The sequence below is a fragment of the Cherax quadricarinatus genome, chromosome 34 (genome assembly GCF_038502225.1).
Source record: "Cherax quadricarinatus isolate ZL_2023a chromosome 34, ASM3850222v1, whole genome shotgun sequence".
In the NCBI taxonomy this organism is placed as follows: domain Eukaryota; kingdom Metazoa; phylum Arthropoda; class Malacostraca; order Decapoda; family Parastacidae; genus Cherax; species Cherax quadricarinatus.
The window spans coordinates 10678678-10704795 of record NC_091325.1 but is presented as its reverse complement, the minus strand read 5'-3'; the positions used below and the strand labels follow the sequence as shown (position 1 = coordinate 10704795).

The following is a 26118-nucleotide window of genomic DNA, read 5'->3' as shown; positions in this document are numbered from 1 at the left end:
CAGTGTATTTACACCAAGAAGTACACTTTTTGGTGGATGGATTACCGGTTAGCAGACTAAACGCGGCAGCTATTGAACCCACATTGAAATTCTTGAGGATATCCTAATTTCATGACAGAATGTTCCTAGTCAAGGCTTGAAAAGTTCATGGACTGCTGAACGAAACCCATTTTGGGTGACCTAATCTAGCAAAGAGACACAGTTCGGTTTGTTTCAGCTGTTTACTATATAGAGAAAAATAACAGCTCACTACTAATATACTCAGTTTCGTTAATAAGAAGTAGATGAAACAGGTGTCATCACCTGTTTCATGAAACCAAGGGGTTCATGTAACCCTTGAGCCGTTTTAACCTTAAGCACAACAACTTCTGTAGAGGAGGGAAGGTACACACCACAGCTGTTAACTCGCTATTTATGGCTAAAATAGCTACTCCCGACACTGAAGGTGAGTACTTTTGAGAAAGGCATTTTTCCAGATGCTTCACTAAATTACTCTTAATCTATAAGAATTCGAGTAGTATCTGTTACCTGGTTTCGTAGTGTTTAATATGCAGCCAGCTGGTGGATATGTTTGTTAAATTGCCATTAATAAAAAATACGGTGAATTATTGTCTTTCCAAACAATAAATTAGAGGTGATCATCTTCGAAACATTCATTTCTGCCATTACTGTTATAATTACTGTTATATTTTGGTGATTATCATATATAATTATTTTGCTAAGTATCATGTGTAATTATTCTGCTAATAATTATTATATATTTTGGTATTATTATATATTAGTATTTACTTATTATTTATTATTTACTAATGATTAATATATTTTATTTTACAACTTATTTATTATTTTTTTTATCAAAACAGCCGAATCGCACCAAGGCAGGTTGACCCAAAAAAGAAAAAACGAAAATTCTCTTTCTAAACTTAGTTACTAGCCCCTTGCTCCCGGCGCTTTAGTCGCCTCTTACGACACGCATGTTTACGGAGGACGAATTCTGTTTCACTTCCACTTTTCTTTTAACCGATCGTCTCCCACCGAGGCGTACCAACACCATAGCTCACGTGCCCTTTCCAAACTACACTATCCCTATCCCTCCTTTCAAGTGCAGGCACTGTACTACCACCTCCAGGACTCGAGTCCGGCTAACCGGTTTCCTTGATTCCCTTCATTAATTATTATTAGTGTGATTATATTGCTAACCATTTATATTAGTATTATAATTATTACTTTGATGCTTAAGGGGAAAAGGTAAACCTGTAGGGTTCATGCAGCGCCTGAGGAATAAGCTATCAAGTTCGATCCATGAATTGAAAACTCGTCACAGCTTCAGAGTGTACAACCCCCCCCACCCCCACCCTCTCCTCCCTCCCACCACCATCTATCGTTGCCAGAAAGGAAAATAAAAACTTTTCGAAGCTAAAGCCAACCATTCACATAAAAATAAAAGATTATTTTAAAATTCAGATGAGAATATAGTAAATATTGTGATGTGACACATGTTTTGAAGTATGAGGAGAACTCACAGAACAGGGATGAAAGCTTTACTAGAAGATTACGTGATTTCATTAAGATGAAGTCTGCTGCTGACAAAGCATTTCCATACTTGAATTGGCTACTTAAAATATAAAAACCTGTTTTGTTACTTGTAACATGTACATCTCATGATGGGTTACATAAAATATCTACAGCTTATAGGTTACTTAAAAAATATACAGCTGATTGGTTATTTTATATATATAGATAGCTGATGACTGATTACTTTAAATCGGGAAAGCTGATGATCCATCCCGGTGTGTGAAATAATACTTTGTTCAGATCGTCTAAGTGGCCAGTTAGCACTCTGAATACTACCGAGGTTAACAAATCGGGTTTCTATATTCTCAACACTATGCACTTCAACAACAGATTGGTATGAAATAAATGTAATTGATCAGTTAGCCTTCGCACATGATTTATTTGCATTAAATTAAAAAAAACACTAAGCAACCCGCTCGCTCCTTCCTGGAAGCTGAACAAATGTACATTTTAGGTGGAAGGTGCATATGTGGGATACCCAGAGGGCACGTTTTCACTAAAAATGACGATACGGCACCCCATACCGTCATATGTTATATTGGAGGCCTTCAGGACTCAGCTCATGGTGTCCTATGCTGGGCAACGCAGGACATGCAGGCGTTGTGGTGGTTATGATCACATTGCTGCATATTGTGAAAAACAGACTCGACTCCATGGTGTTGAATGTACTGCCGCAGGGAAACCTGGGCAAGTTGGACGTGCTCTAGAGATACAGGAAGGACGTGGGCCTGGTCGTCTGTGGAGTGAGGAGGTGGAGGAGGCAGAGGCAGTGGCGGGTGCGGACCTGACGGCCCCTGTGGCTGGGGCCCTGTGGGACCCATTTTGCCTGATGGTGGGGAACGGCATGGTTCGGCGGAGGAAGCCATTGACGAGGTCCTAGAGAATGTGCTTACCTCGCTGTTTCCCCAGTCCGATGGGGAGGGCGAGTTGGTGATGAGGGCTGATGTGAGGAATGCTGCAGACCTGTGTGGACAGCAAACTGAGCCCATCGACTTGGTGGTGTCTCACGGGGCACTGTGCCCAGAGGGTGAGGTCAGACATGTGGTGGAGGTTGAGGTTCACCGTGAGGTATCACAGGAGGTGAGGATGGAAACAGGTGAAGTCGCGCGCAAGCGTGAGGCTGTGACATCTGATTCAGATGATGTCCTGACTCCAGCACAGAGGACCGGCAAGGTGGTGGTGGTGGAGGAGGAGGAGGATGGTGGTGGTCCCTCGGGGACTTTGGACCCGGAGCTGGACCGGGGAGGGGTTAGGGCTGCCAGTAGGGACATGCATAAAGGAGGTCCGAAAGGACATGGTGGCGTTGTGAGGAAGGTGTCAAAGCAAAGGGGGAAGAAACCACCGCTGGCCTAAGGTGTATGACAGTTAACATTAATGGTTTGTGTCAGGATGTGAAGCGTGCGTGGTTTGCAAGTTTCTTGTGCCGGCATAGAGTGGATGTTGTATTTGTGCAAGAGCACAATATCAAGGTGGGGCGTGTATTGGAGGTGAATGGTTATAGGGCTTTTGTGATGCAGACGGGACGCTTGAAGGGAGGGGTGGGAGTCCTATTCCGGGAGGCGAGCCCATTTGTGGTTAGTAGAAGTGAAGGGGGAAGGCGAGGGGCGTATTATCAGAGTGGATGGATGGTGGATGGGCGAGCGAGTGGCGTTAGTGTGTGTGTACGCACCCGCAGAGTGATGCACGTCTGAAAGCGGATTTTGTGAGGGATGAGCTCGTTTATTTTTTCCGTTCTTTACCACCTGTTGCTATTGTGGGAGGGGATTGGAATTGTGTTATTTGCAGGGCAGACGTCGAGCCACGTGGGGGCAGGGCATTTTTCAACTATCCTAGGTGATCTTCTGAGAGATGTGTCTATGTGACGTATTTGGGGGTGGGGCTTGGGAGGTGGAGCACACTTTTGTTAGACAAGGATATGCGGCGAGGCTAGATCGGGTGTACATCACAAAGCGGGTTAGAGTGGAGTCCTTGCGTACGGTGGAGGTGGAATATTCAGATCACAGGGCGGTCGTGGTAGACCTGGGGTGGGATGGGCTGGCCAGGAGGTGGAAGAGTTATTGGAAACTAAACACGAGGATCCTAGGTGATGAGGAGAGGCAGGGAGGATTTGAGACGTTGTGGGCAGAGCTCAGTGAGGAACGGCGGGGCATAGAGGATTTACTGGGGTGGTGGGATGGGGTGGCTAAGGCACGAATACGTAAGTTTTATGTGAGGGAGGGGAAACGCATGATGCAACAATCATATGGGCTCCTTCAGTACCTAGAGGGTAGGTTGAGGGATTGCTATGGGGGAGGTGGACACGGCGGAGTATATCCTGTAGAGGAGATAGAAACGTTGAAGGGAAGGATTCGTGAGCTGCAAAATGAACAGTTTAATGCGGTGCGTGTGCAGGGGGGGGGTTGAGGAGGTGTTATGGGGCGATCGACCGTCGGCGTGTGTTTTACGAGGTCAGCAGCAATGTCGGACGGCCACAGAGGTTGGTAGGTTAATCGTCCACTCTGAAGTGGGGGATTATCGTGAGGGGCAAGTGTTGAGGACGACTGAGGGAATGAGTGGTTATGCAGATGCATGGTATGAGCAGTATTTGGGACGTAGTGCAGTGGGAGGTGCAGCATTGCATAGCGTCTGTGAGCTAGTGCCATGTTCATTGGGTCGTAGTGATCGAGTAGCGCTGGGTTGGGTGGGAAGATAGATGAGGGCGACGTTTGGCGGGCATTAGTGAGTATGCCTATGGGAAAGGCTCCGGGGATTGATGGATTACCCTGTGAATTTTACCTGCAGAATTGGAAGTTAATGTGTGGATTCCTGGTGGAGTTGAATATCATGAAGGAGAAGGGGGTGTTGGGGGAGTTGCAAGCCACAGCAGTGGTTGTTCTGGTCCCAAAGGGAGAGGTCCAGAATACTCTCAAGGATTATCGGGCGATATCTTTACTTTGTGTGGATTACAAATTGTTTGCGAAAATACTGGGAAATCGCCTAAAATGTGTCGTGGGGCGTGTCGTATCTGGAGGGCAATATGGGTTGCCTGGCAGATCTATGGTCTAGGGTCATGGACGTCTTAAGGGGTTTGTAGAGGGTTGGGGGGAAAGGGGGGGCTTACTTGCTTTGGATTGGCAGGGAGCTTATGACCGTGTGGAACGGGAGGCATTGCGGCAGATCCTTCTAAAGCAGGGATTTGGGGGAAGAAGTTGTGGAATGGGTGGAGACATTGTATCGAGGGGCGCGGGTGCGTGTGCAAATTAATGGTCGCATAGGGGAAGCAGTGTGTATGGGGCGGGGTCTCAGGCATGGATGTCCACTATCTCAAATCCTGTTTGCCTGTGATCAAGACCCTTTTTACAGACTCATTGAGACATGTATTTGTGGGGGGGTGGGGACAGGGGAGGTGGGGGGGTGGGCCGGGGATTGTAGGATACGTCGACGACACGACGGTACTTGTGCAGGAGGGAAATAGTTTGAGAGAGGTGGGAGAGGTCATTCGTACGTTTGGGGAGGCTTCGGGGATGAGGGTTAATGTGGAGAAATCTTGCTTCTTAAAGTTGGGAAATTGGAACTGGCAGGGGGATTGGGATGCTGGTGTGGAGTGGAGGGTGGTGGATAGCTTAAAGATATGTGGAATAGTGTTTATGGAGAATCAAGTGCGGTCGAGAGAGGTGAACTCAGAGCATATTGTGGAACGGGTGCAGCATAGATTGGGGAGTTTGCGCCCGTATCATTTGACATTGTTGCAGAGGGCCATCGTGGTAAACACGTTACTATACAGTAAGTTTGGCATGTGGCGGCAGTTTACCCCTTAACGGGGCAAGGAATTACGAGAATTTTAAAGCAGGTGTTTAGGTTTATATGGGGTTCTGGGTGTGATTGGCTGAGGAGGGAGGTGATAATACTGCCGGTACGTCAGGGGGGGTTAGGGTTATTGGATCTACGGCGTTGGGTAAAGTGTGTTTATTTACGAAGGGAATATGTACGGGTCGGGTGGGGGGGTTAAAGCTTCTGTATGAGGGAGTGCAGAGGTGGTATGTGGGTGCAGAGTTGAGGGAATGTGAGGAGGTGCTGTGTACCCTCATGGTCCTACGGGAGCCTGGCAAGATTCGCATAGGGGTTTTGGCGAGAGTAATTGGGAGCCGGGTGGTGGTGCCGGTGGAGGGAATATACCCCATGTATGGATGGGGAGATATTTGGTGTCGTTTTCGTAAGTTGAAGCTCAGACCTCGGGTGCGGGAGGTTATGTTCCGTTTCCTGCATGGCATTTTGCCATCAGGAGCGGTCCTGCAGGCGAGGCGGGCGAGGCGAATAGTAGAGGAGAGTGGGTGTGGGGTGTGGTGGCGAGGATACGGCATATCATGCGGTGTATTTTTGTGAATGTTTGGGGAATGTTAGGGATTGGATGAGTAGGATTGTGAGGCTAGTGGGAGGGGGGGGCATAGCGGTGTTGAGAGCGCTCGTTTTGGATGTGGGAGGGGTGCCAGAGAGTACACAACGCGCATTGGCATATTTAATGGTAGATTTCGTGTACGTGTCGTGGGGTATACGTGGAAATGGGGATTGGGTGGCGAGGAAACGGGTACTGGCAGCTACTTTTTATAGGACTGTTTGCAGGAACAGGGAAATATATGGATCGCGGTGGAAGGGAGCCTTCCCCGTAGGTTATCGTAGTTTAACTATTGGGATCTTACTCGCTTTGTAGTGGGGGGGGGGTTGTCATGGCTGGGGCAAGGATTGAGATTGTCATCCGGGGTTTCAATGGGCTCGCCGTCGGGAGTGTGTGAGTGTGTGAGTGTGTGAGTGTGTGAGTGTGTGAGTGTGTGAGTGTGAGTGTGAGTGAGTGTGAGTGAGTGAGTGTGAGTGAGTGTGAGTGAGTGTGAGTGTGAGTGAGTGTGAGTGAGTGTGAGTGAGTGTGAGTGAGTGTGAGTGAGTGTGAGTGAGTGAGAGTGAGTGAGTGAGAGTGTGGGTGTATGGCTTAGATGCAAACGAGGGAAGGTTCAGTGTGGTTAGTAGGTGTTAGGAGGTACGTGTGATGCTAGCTGGATTAAGTGTGTGATCCAGTTTGATAGCGGGGAATTTAGGTTTATATTTTTGCATGCGTGTCCCATGGGATGACTGTATTACCCTCTGTGTATATAACGCCTTGCTATGCTTGGTCACTTACCATCACACCTATGTCAGAGGGTTGAGGTATATATTATTGTTTAGAGGTATTGTACGCATGTATGCAGTAAGAATGCTTGGGTGTGGTTTGTTGTGATTGAGATACTGTTGCGATGTGACAGGCTTATATGCTCATGTACAGCTGGGAGACTAAGTGACAGGGAACTGTATGCTGCCGAGAGACAGTGGTGGTTGCCTAAATGAGGGAGAAGAGGGGGGGGTGTAATAGAATGTTTTGTTATAGGAGACAGCATTGAACGTTGCCCTATTAAGGGCTCATCTCTGATTGGAGGTTAATGAGATAGGGTTATATACACATATACGGATTACGGGGTTATTTTTCAAACTGTTCATACTGTGTACCTTGTGTGTGGTGAGAGGAGGCATATATCAACTTATTGTTTAATGTCACTTTGTTTTATGTAAAAATTTATATATGTTTTGTTTTGTTTCATTTAAAGTGTATATTAATTTAGGTCACAACCCTGGTACTGTTTTTGTTAAGTGCTATGTTCTTGATGCAAGTTTTTCATGTATGGTTTACAGTTACATATACAGAGTTTATACATGCAAGTTTTGTAGCATTTTTTGTTACGTATGTTCAGGTGTGGGTAGTAAATCGTTTAGTTATAAGGATGGTGTATTTCTTATATATAGCTTCATGTTTAGTGATTTCAGTCAATCATGTATGATTACATGTATATTGTATACCTGTGCTCTAAATAAAGCATACAAAATTAGGGGATGAATAGCTACGAAATGTTTAGGTACATAAAATGCTAATATTACAATGTAAAGTAAGAGGCCAAAGCATTAGTTTATATATAAAAACTTTTGTATATACAGTTTTCATACAAGATTTGAATACAAATGTCAGGTTTGGCTAGTAGCAATTTTATTATGTATGTTCAGGGGTAGGTTGTCATCCGTTAGTTATAAGGATGTTTTCTTATAAATGGTTTCATGTATTGTGATTACGTCAATGTGTGATATGCGTGTATACTGTATACTTTAAATAAAAGAAAAATTACCTTCATGCGGCTTTACAAACAATCTTATATTCGTGGTTTCGCATCGCCTGGTAAAATTTAATCGCTCAAGTTATTGCTGTTTCCAAATGGGTAAAAAAAGATTTATGTCCATCTGAGTCTGGAAACCAGCATGACTATGCCATAGGGTTACACGACCTACCGAAGACAGCTCTTATAATTAAACCAAGGATTTATCCCTTTTATGTTTACACTATGAAATTACCTAGTAGTGTTTACAGGACTGTTGTTGTTTTGTGTGTGTGCGCTCGCGCGCGCGCATCCGTGCTTTCATCTATTCATACTCTCCTATTTATGGCTGCAGAGGTATGGTCACATCTACCTTTTAACTTGATGCTTACAGGATTTACTCCTTCATGGACTTTGTTATACCTGTTCTTTATGACTGTGTTGAGCCTGCTTCCGCTACTTCGCCTTCGAAGTTATTCAACTTAATACTCTAAAGTAAAATACTTCTTGACATCCCTGTGACTCAGCTACGTATGTCTTTAACTTCCAGATGTTCCATCATGTACCCCTTTCTAGGGTCTCGAAAAGTCTGTCCACATCTAACTATCAAATCGAATAAGTATTTCGCATGTCGTTAAGTCTTCCATTTCCCTGGTTCTTCTATTCTTTCTTGTCAGTTAAGTTCCTTTGGACCCTTTTCATAGTTCATTTCTCTTTGCTTTGATAATAGTCTCGTTTCAAACCTCTTCCTCCATTTTCTTATATACTTTATTCAGGAAAGGTTCCAAGCTCGTGCTGAATACTCATATATGGGCCTAATATATTTTGAATAAAGTGTCATGAATGACTTCTGATTCCTGAAATCCAGTCTAGAATTGGTAAGGCATAATTCTCTGCAGAGGTTATTCAGATGATATGATGGGAACACTGGATTATGGGCAAGGTAATGGGAACAGTGTGTGTAGCGTGGTGAGGGGAACATTAAATGTAGACGAGGGCGCTGGAACAGTGTGGGCGTAGCGATGTGAACACTGGAAACTGTTCATATCACTAAAATTCCGTCGCTTAGTTATAAATCCCGAAGCTGTAGAAGTGCACCCTAAGTCTGCCTTACAAAATTCTCCAGCTATCTGATCTATAAATAAAATATAGGAATGGTGACTAATATTAAGCATTCATTTTAATATGAATATTTAAACTAGTTTTTAATTAAAAGCATTGAGTTTCGTTGTTGTAAAAAGACCGATAAATCTTAAAGAATGTTCTCAATTAAATATTTTGTCGGGTCTTAATTGAGTTTGCTTGTGTAGCAAACACGTTGAAGTTCTCGTACAATGTTGAGGAAAAAACTCGTACAATCACTTACGTTCAATCAAACTCTAAGGCCAATATTAGTATGGTTTCGCGATATTTATATATTTCCTCATAAAGAACTCGGCTGGATCAAGGAATTTCTAAAATTTCCTTCAATGTGCTTCGATTTTTTATGATTTTTTTTTTTCTTCGCCCCAGCAATTTTCTTTGTATCGTTCATTCACGTGCTTGATTCTTTCGTTTCAAAACCTGTGGTGTATCCATCCTCGGAATTAGCTGTTTATTCTTAAAATTAAATTTTATTGCACTATCCTGTTCGAGTTTGTTTTAATATTGTATTCTCCAAGGTCATGAAGAGAACGTGAGGGAAGGATGATCCCAGCAGATAGCCACCTCTGCCAGCAGTAGTGACGTTGCAGATGCTTCTGCCCTACAGGGATCCCTACCAGAGAGTCAGCTGATGTGCAAGGTAAGCAATTTCCAATGAATCTCTTCTAATATCCTAGGACACTACTGTGGTTTACCTCTGATTCTATTTATATGTGGCATATGTAATATCATGTATTAAGATGTAATCTATAGCTTTTGACAAGGCAGACTGGAAAGCCAGCGGGAGGCCTCAATAATATGACCAAAAGCTCAAGTAACAAAAGGCTCCAATCAGGATAAATTTTCGTATTCTGACAAATTGCTGTAGCGAGAATTCAGTCTTGGGGTACGAAAAATTGTTTCATCCTTTAAGTGCTATGGAGAAACTTAAATATATGTTGAGAATTGGTGCAGATTTAATTAATGACCCCTTCCTCTCCAGAGTAAGATCGAACAGGGATTCTTATTTTTTTTCTACCTTGAGGTATAGAGAGTTGAGTGTCCCTTTTATCTCCTCTTACTGTTAGTAAATTCTCATAACTCTTGTGCCCTTGATAATTAAAGTAATATAATAAAGTGATTTCTATGATCTGGATTGGGAATAAGTTTTTTTCTCCTTTTGTATTTAGCTCCTAGTTTGTTGGAACTATATTCAGGCTTGACGGGTGTATCTTGGGAATAAATCAGATACAAGATCATCACCTGTCACAGAACCATTCATTATGACACTAAATTATTGGAACTGTTTTAATATGTAAATGACTGAACCCAGTAGTGCCCACTATTCTATTATTCTCATGTTCATTTACGAATGTAACTAATACAATTTCTTTAACGTTTGTTACTGACTCTCCAATATTCTTATGTCTGGCATGATAGTCTCCAAGAATAATGGTAGGTTCACTATTATTGCAATCAGGTAAAGTATCAGGTCGAAAATGGCTAGCTGGAACATAAATATTAAGGATGTTAATCCAAAAAGTTGTTTGCATATACTTTAAAACCAGGATATAGCATGTGTTTATTCGATTTTGTAGATTATGAGTGAGGCAAGTTCTTTGTAACATAAATCCCACACCAGTTAGCCGATCTTTAGTTACATTCTGCATATCTAGTCAACTTCAGAATAATTTCTCCGTCACGTAGTGCACATTTCTTCAAATATAGTTCATCTATATTCTTGGTTGAACTAATGTGATGTACCCTATCCATTGCAGTTATTTTAAATTTTAATTGCCGTGCCTCGCTTGCTTCATGGTGACGCTGTTCTTCTGCAACAGTATTGTAGAAATATTTTATGAAGCAAACAACATAATTTTCACATTTTTAAGTCAAAACCATAATTTTTAATCACCTCTCTACATTGCATTAGTTTTTTATATATTTTATTTAAAACTTCATGTACAAATATACATAGGTATATGTATTAATATGTAACAGTAATACTGATGATGAGCAGGAAATTAACATTATCACTACACAATCTACTGAATAACTACATCATATATAATGGCACTAAAACTAACCTAACACAGCCTACACTCTGCTTTTAAGTATATTGCTACACAAGCACAAAAGTTTTTATAAAATATAATGGTACAAGCTCATAATTGCTTCCACTGCTTCCCCCCACAAGTGAAAACTGTCCACTTTCACCTGGCTATACACAATATCAAAACTTCGTTCATTTAAACATGTTTTCCATGTTAAGTTCATTATACATCAGTAACACAATATAAAAGCACAAAACAACCCATGCACCATCTGACACTATATATAAAAGTAGTACGTAAGCATACCACTACTTGAAAATAGTTAAGAATGCCTCACTATTGTGACAATGGAACATTGTTCATTTAAAATTATGCACAAAATACATTTACATATATAGGTAGACGCATATGGATACATGGACCAAAAATCTCTACTAGTACATCTCCAGTCCATTAATAATGACGCTATTCCTTCCCAACAACACAATCCACACCCTAACCTTTAAATATCCTAAGCTACAAAATCAAAGGTGTTCATATTGCTGAAGTTAGCACGATACAGCGCACATTTCCCCCCCCCCCACACACACAGGGGATGTACCCTGTCACCAACCTCAACAACCAAAACAGTAATATTTATTAACGTATCATAATACGTTTGTAACTTAAGTAATAAGCACAACCATCATAGTATATTAACACCTTAAAAAACGCTACATACATGAACATACACATAAAAGTTTATACAATGTTTCCCTAAACACACACACCTCTGCAGGACAGATTATTTACACCTGCCAGAGATTAACTATATCCTTAATAAACTTTACACTATAAGTACAGGTCTCGTAATAATAATTCCTAAAGGTCAGGTTATGAACAGTTCAAGTTTTATATTTAAAAAACTGTTTGCTACACATTAACCTTGAAAATATATTCGACAATCATATTCACCCCAAATGATCAATTATATGCCTCCTACTGATGTAAATATTATAATATACAGAGCAGCAAACGAATGAAAACCAAGATAGAGGTCATGCCCTTACTGTATCACCGTTACATATATATTTCTTTACATATGCACATTCCTTATATTCGTCCTATAGTAACCCATTAATGCACACACACACACACACACACACACACACACACACACACACACACACACACACACACACACACACACACGTGTACAATTGCACACTACCACCCAGTTTAAACAGAACCACCAAACCAAACCACCAAACCCCCGACACTAATACTCATATAAACCCTCGTGAAACTCTTCTCCCGCGTACTGCCGTACAACAGTTTATTCCTACACATAGTTCTATAAAACTTCGCCGCCTGGATACGACGTCGTACTTCCATATCCCTTCCTCCCTCATGAAAAGCCCACAAGTTATAAATATAATCAAAAGCCACATACACCGCAGCTCGCGCTGCTGTTTCAGTAACCCCACTCAAATCCAATCTCAACACACTCAGTACTGAAGCATTTCTACTACCTGTAACCAGGATTAACGCACGAGCGAGCCATCGCCTCAAACCATCATAACACCCACAGAAGTACAATGCATGAAATGCAGTCTCAACCCCACAAACTCTACAGGCTCAATCCTCCACCTCTTCCAGTGCGAGAAGGGTCGTGTGCTCGTTCACTAATAACGTCGTGCCATCTACATATCTCAATCATTGGATGAACTCTTACTACCCACACTCATCCTACTACCAAAAACAGTCTCTCACCTTCCTATAGAAAGGGTCCTGTACATATGCGAAGAGCATCTGAGAAAATGGATAGCCCTGCCGCTGACCCCTACCCATAGGAAGAACCCCACCTAATCGACCATTAACCTTGAATTCCAGTCATTGCCCCGATATATAATGTATCCACCCATCATCTTATTTCCTTCCCAGACCCCAGTGCACTGCATCCCTTTCTACCGAATCATATGCCCCTTTCCAATCAAGGGCAAATAATGCCCCCTTTCTCCCCGTCTCCTGCAGTGCTCTCAAAAAGCCCACAATAATTGAATGACCCTATAACATGGATCTACCCGGAATGCCATACTGTCCTGGCGTGACTACACGACCCACTACACACTTTATTCTACTGTCCAACACCTTGGCAAATTTTTTATAATCGGCGCACAAAAGGGAAATAGCACAAAACCCACAACCGCTTCCTCGTCCATTAAAACCCTAGTATTTAATTTCCAGTAACCCTTGTATCTCATTGCGAAAGTATCCCACCCCACCTCCGTGAGAACTGTCTGATGATCAGAAAAGGTAGTTGTCACGGTATTAACCGAACGTAACGTAATCGAGGATGTAACATAAATTCTGGCTAGTCAAGGCCCCATAATCCCTTCTTACAAACGTATGGACCGGTATCAACTCATTCATGTAACAAACATCCCTCAATTGTACATCTCGTAACAATTCACTTAACTCCGGCGAATAATGCCCCTCCCCACGTGGGGTCACATCCCTTCCCCTAACCACACAGTTCCAGTCCGCTCCACAAAATTGTGCGGGCAGTGACCTAAGGAAATAAACTAAATCGTCCCTAATGAAAGAATTTTTAATCTGCACATCACTATCCGCAGGCGCATACACACATATGAAACAGACGGGGAAGCCTGCCAAGTACCATCCACACGGAAAACACGACCATCTTCTCCATTTTCACTACGGTGATACACAAACGGGCATAACATACCCACTAAAAGGGCTACACCCAATTTTAAATGAACAGTAGGCATTGCATGTACCACATAACCGGGAATCTCCAGATCTTGTACGTTTTTAAGGTTATGCTCTTGTAAAAATAACTACATCCACCTTACACCTACCAATAAACCCCGCAAACCATCACCTCTTCGCTACCACATCTAGTCCATTAATATTAATGGTGAGAGCTGGTTTGTGGCGTTGGCTGACTCGAACTTTTGCACTTTCAGCCACACTCGTATTGCCACCTTTATCAGGTACCACAATCTCTGGTTTCCTGGTTCCTTTGGCAGTGTGCGATTTAGATCTTACATCCTCAGAACCACCCGCTCTGTCTACCCACAACTTTTTACAGGTGTCTGGGTTGGTGTTAACACATCATCGGAATCTCATATTGTCGCTGCGTGTTTCCAGGCGCACGTGTCCTCAGCTACACACTGGTCACTTGAAGCCACCCGATGCACATCCATATTTACCTCCACCACACTGAGCCCCCCTTCTGGCTCAGCATCCATCACGAGAGTAAGGGGCGGTTCCATTGTCCTCACAGGAGCCTCCACACAAGCCGTGTGGAGGCTCCTCAGGTGTCATCGACACCCCGACCGATCGGGAAGGACATATTTCCTTTAAGACATTTTCCAACTCTTCCAGCTCTGCTTCCCTGGTCTCCTTCCGTACCTGAACCTTAGCATTCGACATTGTAATGCGTTCTTCTGTCGTTTCCTTCTGAAGGTCAGCCGCAACCGCCACACCATTACCCTCCTCAGTGTCTTTGGCCTCACTGCCTTCAGGAAGACGGGCCATGCCCCATGGCCGTGACGCCCTGTCTCCACAAGGCCCGTCCTGATCACACACTGGTGGTTCGTCCTACGAGAACACTCCATAACCATGTGACCATACCCATCGCAAATCTTATAGGTGCGTTGTTGTTCTGCATAGGATACCATCAGCTGCGTTCCGAAATCTGGCAGGACTACGTTGGATGGCACAGGGTACTTCAGAGACATTTTGAGAGAGTACGTCCCCTCAGGCAAACTAGTATACATGCCAGTCATCCACGCTCCCGGTTGCGCCATATGTATCCTACCACAACGATTGAACACTTGCTGTAAGTCATCTTCCGTTGCCACAGAGGGAACATTACGTAGTTTCACCCAAGTGTATCGTTTGGACACATCCACCAGTCGCACTTTGACATCTGAATTCACCTCCATCACGACGTCTTGAAATTTGTCAACCATTTTGTCGTACACTTGAGCAGATAGCAACTTGACAAACAATCGTATAGGCCTATTCCTTGCTACACCGTAGAGATCCGAGTCTGCTATTCAATAGGTGTCTCTAATGATGGTGGGTAGTAGTACATTTGCCACAGTAGTAGCTCTGACAGCACGTCCACCCAAGCCGCTGTCTAGGCTGCGAATAATCTTTGCATTAGTTCAGTCCTCGGCTTATCTACAACTACTGTTTGTTTTGGAGATATTTTTACGTGTGCTTTCGTTTTTTGTGTTCAGAGGCATCTTCCCGACTCCTAATATTACATAATTTGGAATCAGCTGCACAAGATTGTCAATTTGCTTATGCAATATTGCTGTAAGTTTAAAAGACAGGTGTCTCGTAATTGTTCTGTATAGATGTTCTCTGAGTGTTCTATCTGCACCACCTGCCAGGTCAATAGATGCCACAGTCACACTGGCATGGTTCACTCAACATTCAGTAGTTCATGTTTGGCTGGCTCTTCCACCATTTTCTGTGTGGTCTTAGGTGTAGCGGTATGGTACAACTTTTGGTGTGGATGAACAACACTTGGTGTCGCCCAGAGAGATAACATGGGTTACTGGTTCACCCAAAATTTCTAGCAGTGCGGCCATAGATATAGCAGAATTAGATTGTTCAGCACCACTCTGGGTTGTCATTAACAGTGATGTTTTTCATCACTCCACAAAAAAGGCCACTCTAGAGAGGGGTCTGGTGAGTCTCTTTATCCTAGAAACTGGTCTTGTCCTCACCTTATAATAAAGCGTCATGGCCTCCCATTTTCAAGGGGCTGTGTGACCCCTACGGATTTAGCTCTTTATCATAAATACAGTATTAGTGCAACATGATCACAGCGCATATCCTCAAAGATTAAAGGAAAACATTCCGAGCGTGAGTGGTACATGACCTATGTATGGACAGGTAATGTGGCAATGACCAGAGACAAAATGTGAAGGTAAAGGTGGCGGAGAATAACTGTTCCTTGAGTATCTGTAGAGGAATACAACACCACCTCCCTTCTTCGGGAAGAGGGAGGAGCATACCTTGATGCTGGTGAAGGGCATTTGTTCCTAGGAATTAGAGCTCCCCTTCTCTCTCCCCTTTGGATCAGATCTGGTCGCCAGGCTCTGTATGACTCTAAGGGGGTTTAAGATTTCCAGAGACATAAAATGATACAACTTATCCTCTAAATCTAAACGTTGTTGGTTTATGAGCTCAAGCCAAATAGCCAATAGACCAAATTTCACAAAGTTTACCTTGCAGAAAATACAAGTAATAATTCGTAAAACTGAGTATATTTTTAAGACCAAAACAACGACGAAACCATAGTGACAACGTCATGTTTTCACGGTGTTAGGAAGACGGTTAAAAGAAGCTGAGATAAAGCAAGTAAATAAGAAATTTTAAAAGATTATACTGGGTCACATTCAACAAATAAAGGATGATAGCAAGAAAAGAATCGAAGCTAAAGTACAATGTAGGAAGAGAAGATAAAGACCGATAAGTAGGTGAATAGATGGAGAAAAGAAAAATGCGAAAGGCCAGATGAAATCGAGGATGGGCATTAACAGCTGACTGAAGCAGGTAGAGATCAAAGAATGAAAACTTTGAGGAAAGACTGTATTTTTATAAATATATTGCTTCAGGAGCATATCAATACGTGTGGTGTGTGTGTGTGTGTGTGTGTGTGTGTGTGTACTCGCATAATTGTGGTTGCAGGGATAGTCATAGCTCCTGGCCCCGTTTCTTCACTGGCTGCTACTAGATTCACTTCCTGTTCCATGAGCCTTATCATGCCTCTTCTTAAACTTTTGTATGGACCTGCCTTCACTACATCACTCTTCAGACTATTCCACGTCCTGACAACTCTATGACTGAAGAAATACTTCCAAACATCCTGTGACTCGCCCGATTCTTCAACTTCCAATTGTGACACCTCGTGTCTCATCTCTGGAACATCCTGCCTGTCCACCTTGTCAATTCCTTTCAGTATTTTATATGTCGTTATCATGTTCCATCTCTTCTGTCTTCTATTGTCGTTAGGTCGTGTGTGTGTGGCTCTCTCCCCCTCTCATATATACACACGTACATACAATGAACGCGCGCGCGCGGACACACACACACACACACACACACACACACAGGTCAAGAAGTTAGAGAAAGTACAAAGGTTTGCAACAAGGCTAGTCCCAGAGCTCAGGGGAATGTCGTACGAGGAAAGGTTGAGGGAAATCGGACTGACGACACTGGAGGACAGAAGGGTCAGGGGAGACATGATAACGACATACAAGATACTGCGGGGAATAGACAAGATGGACAGAGATAGGATGTTCCAGAGAGGGGACACAGGAACAAGGGGTCACAACTGGAAGCTGAAGACTCAGACGAGTCACAGGGACGTTAGGAAGTATTTCTTCAATCATAGAGTCGTCAGGAAGTGGAATAGCCTAGCAAGTGAAGTAGTGGAGGCAGGAACCATACATAGTTTTAAGAAGAGGTATGATAAAGCTCAGGAAGCAGAAAGAGAGAGGACCTAGTAGCAATCAGTGAAGAGGCGGGGCCAGGAGCCGAGTCTCGACCCCTGCAACCACAATTAGGTGAGTACACACACACACACACACACACACACACACACACACACACACACACACAATGGAACACAGCAACAAGGGGACACAGTTGGAAGTTGAAGACACAGATGAATCACATGTATGTCAGGAAATATTTCCTCAGCCATAGAGTTGTCAGGACGTGGAATAGTTTGGGAAGCGATGTAGTGGAGGCAGGATCTATTCATAGCTTTAAGCAGAGGTATGCTAAAGCTCAAGGTTCAGGGAGTGACCCAGTAGCGACCAGTGAAGAGGCGGGGCCAGGAGCTATGACTCGACCCCTACAACAACTAGGTGAGTACACACACACACACACACACACACACACACACACACACACACACACACACACACAGAGTGCAAAACGAAAGGAGGAATTGGAGGAAATGAAAAAGGAGAGAAGAATAACCCAGGAACAGGTGGAAGGACAAGCACACCCCCCAGAAACACCTGCAGAAGGACTCCAGCCACGACACCCCAAGGCAACTGAACAATCCAAACCAACCATCGCACACCGATCCCTCTGTTCCCACCCCTCGCACCTCGAACCCTACCTCTACAGCAACCCCCTATGGGAGCTCTTCCTTCTCCTCCACTGCAACCCCCCACAGGCCCCCACCAGGGCTCCTGCTCTCCCAACCCCAGTATTTCCCCAGGACCACAGTTACAGTATTAGAACAAGTTGAAGGTTTGGTACACAAATGCAGATGGATTAACGAATAAATATGAGGAATGGCAAGAAAGAATCAATGAGAAGTCCCCAGACATCATAGCAGTTACAGAAACAAAACTCACGGAGACAACAGATGCAATCTTCCCACCAGGATACTAGATCATGAGGAAAGATAGAAGGGGCAGAGGGGGAGGAGGGGTTGCTCTGCTCGTAAAAAACCGATGGAAATTCGAGAAAATGGGAGGCATAGACGAGACAGGAGAAAGGGACTACATAGTAGGTACACTTCAGTCTGGGGAGCACAAGGTGGTCATTGCAGTGATGTATAATCCACCACAGAACTGTAGGATGCCAAGAGAGGAATATGAAGAGAGCAACAGAGCAATGGAGGACACACTTGCTGAGGTGGCAAGAAGAGCTCACTCCAGCAGAGCAAAGTTGCTGGTTATGGGGGATTTCAACCACAGGGAGATTGATTGGGAAAACCTGGAGCCACATGGGGGTCCCGAAACATGGAGAGCCAAGATGGTGGATGTGGTGCTGGAAAACCTCATGCACCAACATGTTAAGGACACTACCAGAGTAAGAGGGGAGGATGAACCAGGAAGATTGGACCTTGTGTTCACCCTGGGCAATTCAAACATTGAGGACATCACATATGAGAGTCCCCTAGAAGCTAGTGACCACGTGGTTCTGTGCTTTGAATACATAGTAGAGTTGCAAGTGGAGAGAGTAACAGGAGTTGAATGGGAAAAGCCTGACTAAAAAAGAGGGAACTACATAGGGTTGAGGAACTTCCTGCAGGAGGTTCCGTGGGACAGAACTGGAAGGAAAGCCAGTAAATGCAAGGAGACAGTGGAAAGGTTTATTCCCAAGGGCAACAGAAACAATGGGAAGACCAGAACGAGCCCTTGGTTTACCCGACGGTGTAAGGAGGCAAAAACAAAGTGCAGTAGAGAATGGAAAAAGTACAGAAGGCAGAGAACACATGAAAATAGGGAGATCAGTCTCAGAGCCAGGAACGAGTATGCACAGGTAAGGAGGGAGGCCCAGCGAGAGTATGAAAATAACATAGCATCGAAAATCAAGACTGACCCGAAACTGTTGTATAGCCACATCAGGAGGAAGACAACAGTCAAAGACCAGGTGATCAGACTGAGGACAGAAAGCGGAGAACTCTCAAGAAATGATCAGGAGGTATGTGAGGAGCTAAACAGGAGATTTAAGGAAGTTTTTACAGTAGAGACAGGAAGGGCTCTGGGAAGACAGCACAGAAGGGAACATCAAGAGGGAATATACCAACAAGTGTTGGATGACATACGAACAACCGAGGAGGAGGTGCAGAAGCTGCTAAGTGACCTTGATACCTCAAAGGCGATGGGACCGGACATCTCCCCATGGGTCCTTAGAGAAGTAGCAGAGATGCTGTGCGTGCCCCTAACCACAATCTTTAACACATCCCTTGAAACTGGGCAACTACCTGAGAAATGGAAGACAGGAAATGTAGTCCCCATATTTAAGAAAGGAAAGAGAAGTGAGGCGGCACTAAACTACAGACCTGTGTCTCTGACATGTATTGTGTGCAAAGTCATGGAGAAGATTATCAGGAGGAGAGTGGTGGAACACCTAGAACGGAACAAGATTATAAATGAAAACCAGCATGGGTTCATTGAAGGCAAATCCTGTGTCACAAACCTTCTGGAGTTTTATGACAAGGTAACAGAAGTAAGACACGAGAGAGAGAGGTGGGTTGATTGCGTTTTCCTAGACTGCAGGAAGGCCTTTCACACAGTTCCCCACAAGAGATTAGTGCAGAAGCTGGAGGATTAGGCGCATATAACAGGGAGGGCACTGCAATGGATCAGGGAATACCTAACAGAGAGGCAACAACGAGTCATGGTACGTGAAGAGGTATCTCAGTGGGCGCCTGTGACGAGCGGGGTCCCACAGGGGTCAGTTCCAGGACCAGTGCTATTTTTGATATATGCGAACGACATGATGGAAGGAATAGACTTTGAAGTGTCCCTATTCGCAGCTGATGAGAAGAATTAAATCTGATGAGGATGAGACAGGACTGCAAAGAGACCTGGACAGGCTGGACATGTGGTTCAGAAACTGGCTTCTCGAATTCAACCCTGCCAAATGCAAAGTCATGAAGATTGGGGAGGGGCAAAGAAGACAGCAGACAGAGTATAGGCTAGGTGGACAAAGACTACAGACCTCACTCAGGGAGAAAGACCCTGGGGTGACCATAACACCGAGCACGTCACCGGAGGCACATATCAACCAAATAACTGCTGCAGCATACGGGCGCCTGGCAAACCTGAGAATAGCGTTCCGATACCTTAATAAGGAATCGTTCAAGACACTGTACACTGTGTATGTTAGGCCCATACTGGAGTATGCAGCACCAGTCTGGAACCCACACCTGGTCAAGCACGTCAAGAAGTTAGAGACAGTACAAAGGTTTGCAACAAGGCTAGCCCCAGAGCTCAGGGGAATGTCGTACGAGGAAAGGTTGAGGGAAATCGGACTGACGACACTGGAGGACAGAAGGGTCAGGGGAGACATGATAACGACATGCAAGATACTGCGGGGAATAGACAAGGTGGACAGAGATAGGATGTTCCAGAGAGGGGACACAGAAACAAGGGATCACAACTGGAAGCTGAAGACTCAGACGAGTCACAGGAACGTTAGGAAGTATTTCTTCAGTCAGAGTATTCAGGAAGTGGAATAGCCTAGCAAGTGAAGTAGTGGAGGCAGGAACCATACATAGTTTTAAGAAGAGGTATGACAAAGCTCAGGAAGCAGAGAGGGAGAGGACCTAGTAGCGATCAGTGAAGAGACAGGGCCAGGAGCTAAGTCTCGACCCCTGCAACCACAATTAGGTGAGTACAATTAGGTGAGTACACACACATTCATTTACATGTTTACATACGTATATACAAATACGCACACTTATATATATACACACACACACTCACTCACTCACTCACTCACTCACTCACTCACTCACTCACTCACTCACTCACTCACTCACTAACATTTACACACTCATGCCCCAATATGCACACATACACGCATGCACACCTGCATGCGCACACATGCATACTCAAACGTGAAAGACTGACTGGATTACAATTGTGTAGAAAAGGTGAATTATCATTGTCAGAGGAACACACTCGATGGGTTCCAGTGCACTAGGCTGTCTTCACAAGGGACAAAGAAATTCCATGGAATCTCATTCTTCCATGCATTTCCTGCGTATGACGGTGCATTGGCCTCCCGTTAACAGTGAAAAAAAAATGTGTACTGCAGACGTGGAACGTGTGTGATGAGCAGTTTTGAGCACCTTCACCAAACATATACAGCGTAAATGAAGAGTTGATGATATGAAGGTTCGAGAGGAATTTATAGTGGTCATTAAGGGCTCTTAATCCACAAAAATGAATATCTTTGTTCCTTAGATCAGCTTGTTTTCAGTTCTACAGGTGATGAATAACCTTTATGGGTTACCTATTCTCCTTGAATATAATATATAACTGAAATGGTCGTGTGACAGGTCCAACGCAGCTGTAAATATCTTTGATAAAACGTTGGATCACAAGCCCAAAAGAAGACGCCATAAAATTTGAGGCCAGCAGCTGGGCAGCTCTCAGGCAACTTGCAAAGCGTGTTGCCTATCAGGCAGGGATAGGCGCATCTGGGGTCAGGCAACTGTTACCCGCCCATCAAGGTGGGGATGGGAAGGAGAGGCAACCTTGATGCTAGAAAAGGGCTCTTGATAAAATGAGTTGAAGCTGCTCTTATCCACAAAACTTGACTACCTCTCATTTTCATGAGGTTTCTAACCCCTACGGGTTAACGTTTCCCAATGATCATAATAACTGTTCGCCTACTAGACATAATCTACCAGTGAATTAAGACTACACATGCTATGTACTTAGTATTGTGATCAAACATTGCTTTACACTCGAGTTGATATTTAGAAACCTGTAAGAAACTAATATACAAGTGATCCTCGGAACTGCAACACTGCGAACCTTTCGGCTTAGTGTAAGTACTCTGCTTCCCCTCTCCAGGACTCAAGTGCAGGTAATGAGTTTCCCAAAATCCCCTCATAAATGTTGCATTGCTCTCACTGTAACAGCATGGCAAGTTCCTAACCATGTGTCTCCACTCTCTCCATACTCACTCCATAATCACTCTTTCACCCTAGATTAACACACACGCTCATCATTCTGTTATGCTCCGTCCACGCAAAATATACAAACTATCTCGACAATCTTTACTTTCTAAATGATGCTTTTTGAAATCCCACAATGTCTTCTAATTCCTACACTCCGAATTCTTTGCGTAATATTCACACTACACATTGCTCTCGAACATTTCTCCAATACCTCCGGCATCCTCCTCGCTCCAGCGTTTAAAACTCACGCCTCGCACTCGTTTAAAATAATTGGTACATTCCACATCTCCTGCCCCCACTCACAAATACCACACACACTGAGAGGAGAGTAGCGAGAGGAGTAATTGAGCTTGGGCCAGTTTGTTTACTTCACTGATCCTCAACTGTTTAGATTTCATTGCCAGTAAACCTTCATTAGTGATCTATTTTAGTGTGCACCTGACTTGCTTGCCTATTTAAGTGATTTCATAACTCTAGTACCTCCTCAGGAGGATTATTAATTAAACTTTATATATATACATATATATTTATATATGCAGCCCCCAGCCTCTTCGCTGGTCGCTACTAGTTCCATTCTCTGCTCCATGAGCTTTGTCGTATCTCTTCTTATAGGTATGTATGGATCCTGCCTCCATTGCATCGCTCTCCAGATTTTCACTCCCTGACAACTCTATGGCTGAAGAAATACCTCTTAACATCCCTGTGACTCTTCTGAGTTTTTAACTTCCAGCTTTGTCCCATCTCAGAGACATCCTGCTTCTATCCTCCCTGTCAATTCCTCTCAATATTTTATGTCATTAACATGTCCCCCTATCCCTCCTGTCCTCCAGCGTCATCGTCAGTGTGATTTCCCTTTACCTCTCCTCGCAGGACATACTCCTTGCCTCCGGGAGAAGTCTTATTGCAAACCTTTGCCTTTTCTCTAATTTCTTGATGAGCTTGACCAGGTGTGGGTTCCCTACTGGTGCCGCATACTCTAATATGGGCTTGACGTACACAGTGTACTGAGTTTTGAATGATTCCTTACTCAGGTGTCGAAACGATGTGTGCCTCAGGAGTTGTGCTCGGTATTATACTCGCCCCAAGATCCGTTTCCTTGAGTGAGGTTTGCAGTCTTTGTCCCCTAGCCTGTACTCGGCGGTCTTTTGCACCTTCTCAGATTTTCATGACTTCATTTCGTGGAGTAAAACTCAAGGAACCATTTGTTGGACCAGGCTTGCAGCCTGTCCCGATCCCTTTGTAGTCCCACTTGATCCTCATCCACTTGAATTCTTTCCATTAGCTTCACATCGTCTGCAAACAGGAACACCTCTGAATCTATCCCTTTCGTCACGTCATACACATATACCAGAAACAGCATCGGCCCAAGGACTGACCCTTGTGGAACTCAGTTCGTCACAGGCGCCCACTCTGACACCTCGTCACGTACCATCACTGGTTGTTTCCTTCCTGTCAGTTATTCATCGATCCATTGTAATGCCTTTCCTGATATTTCTGTCTGCTCCTCTAGCTTTTGCACTAATCTCCTTCAGTGCCATTTTCAGTACGCTGTAAATTCGTAATGGACGACTGCAACTAAATTCCTTATAATCTGGACAGGATTCGAACCTGATGCTACGTACGTACAAAACCTACACTCTTCCGTAGGACCGTGATGGTTACTATAGATAGGTAACACTTTTTTCAGAAGTTAGTATCGTTCTTTGCGACGTAAAAAGAGCTTGATATTTCTTTTGAAAAAAAAAAAAATAAGCGCCCTGAAATATGGTAAACAACAATCCTTGTTTCGTCTCGATTACAAACTCCTCAAAGTTTACTTTATTGCTGTGAAAATTCGCATCAATAATACAAAAAAGCAGTCATTACAAAGCGGTCTCCATGCTATATTTAAAAATGGTTTATATTTAAGGAATAATCTACAAACACTTACCATGCCATTTTACCAGAAAAGTGCTGTATGTTATCTGCTGAACTATTCAGACATTTTGCGAATGCTCATAATTGTGAATGAATCTCGATAAACTAGTTTTTTTGGACTAAACTCACTAACGCTTCCCTCCTCCCACCACTTATGCAGTTTGTCCAGCTTGAAGAATATTGAATATTTATCCAGCTTGACCTGGTGTAAGGATCTCGATTCAAAGAATTTGAACTCTCCATCTACCTTAGATCAAATTTGATTGCCACCATGTTAGTATAATTATCCATGATGAATATCGAATCTTTCCAGAAGTGAGGAGTATCGAACAGCTGCCTTGGATGGAGAGAAAAGAATTTTGGCAAAGTCTTAAGACTGTCAAATATATCTCCGTTATAAGGCTTATCAAATGTTTCTCCAGTCTAAGAAATAATGAATATGTATCCGGAATTTCGGATTGAGAGTTCGAGAATTTTTCTAGTCAAATCTCCTCCAGAGAGAATCCTCGATGCCCTTCATGGACTCTTGATCCATGGAATTGAACCTGACTTCCCCTTCATTGGATAGATTTTGTTTCCCATTTCTCCAGGTGCTGTTGGCACTCTGGATATAGCGCTTCCCTCTTCCCCATCCCCCATGAATGCAATAATATAATTGTAGTTTTAGCCGCGTGGAATATTTCTCGAATATTTGAGTACAATATAATTTCTCCAGTTTAAATATCTATTTGTATTTTCTGATGGAATATAAAGTGTAATACTGTGATTTCTTTCCTTCATATTTAATATTAAGTAAATGTTCACAAGAAAGTAGTAACAGCTGTATGGAATGGAAATTATCAAATATTATTCTTGAGTGAAGAATCATATTTTTTTCAGATTTTAAATGTTAGTATAAAGCAATTTTCATTGCTGGTGGTTGACTCTTCATCCAAAAATTTCGAGGTGTCATCCCCTTCCTAGACTCTGTAAAACTTGTTAGTTTAGCGTATCTCCGTAATTTAAATAATAAAAAATGTCAAATTAATATTTGTCGTTTCTGAGAGAATAGACAAAAAATATGCAGATAGGAATATCGAGAATTTTCTTCAGCCAAAAAATACGGAATTCGAAAAAAATAAAAACGATTTGTAGTTCCCATCAAATATTTTCTTTGCCGTTTTAGTTTTATACGACACATCTGTTGTGTGAAGCTTGACTCGTCTCGTTCTGTTTGAGAAGTTTTATAAACCACACGAGATTGTGCTTAATATTTTCACTGTTATGATGTACTTTTAGGAAGTTTTCATAGCTCGTTTTCTATTATAGAAAACATTTATACTTTTTTTCTCTATTTTATCCAAAAATTAATCTTTTTACTTTTTTTAAAACTTTTTACATTGTTTTCTGTTTATATGCCATTTAACAACTCGTTTAAAGTTTTCAAAGATTATTCACTCATTATCAATTACACAACTAATATTTTTCCTTATGCAAACTTTCGACAGTTTCTTTTCAGTTTTCTAGAAGCGTTGCACATCTTGCTTTCTATTACAGAAAACTCGCACAACTCTAAAAGTGTTGATGTTTTTAATACTTAAAGTAACGTTCATGGAAGGTCCTCGACGCTGGTAAAGGCCTCTTTTTCCAAACATTTGGAACTACTGTTCCATTCCTTGGATCGAATCTTATAGCCCTACATTGAGATGAGTTTGGGGCTCCATTAAATTAATAAAATAAATACGAATGGTTTTCTATTTTACAAAACATAACTTTCTCGTGAATATTGAATTGGTTTTCCTCGTTATCGAAGCCGTTCTCTTCAAGGCTGATATCACTGGTAGTTTATTTCATC

The 26118-nt window shown here is 43.1% G+C and overlaps 1 long non-coding RNA gene across 4 annotated transcripts in view; it reads left to right on the top strand.

The window, feature by feature from the left end:
• Positions 1-309: 309 nt before the first annotated feature.
• The window catches only part of LOC128693775 (uncharacterized), a 182155-nt gene continuing 156346 nt past the window's right edge, over positions 310-26118 (top strand). For all 4 annotated transcript variants that reach the window (XR_011392773.1, XR_008407769.2, XR_011392772.1 and 1 more), the window contains exons 1-2: positions 310-445; positions 9383-9504. This is a non-coding gene — a long non-coding RNA (uncharacterized lncRNA). The remainder of the gene's footprint in view (positions 446-9382; positions 9505-26118) is intronic.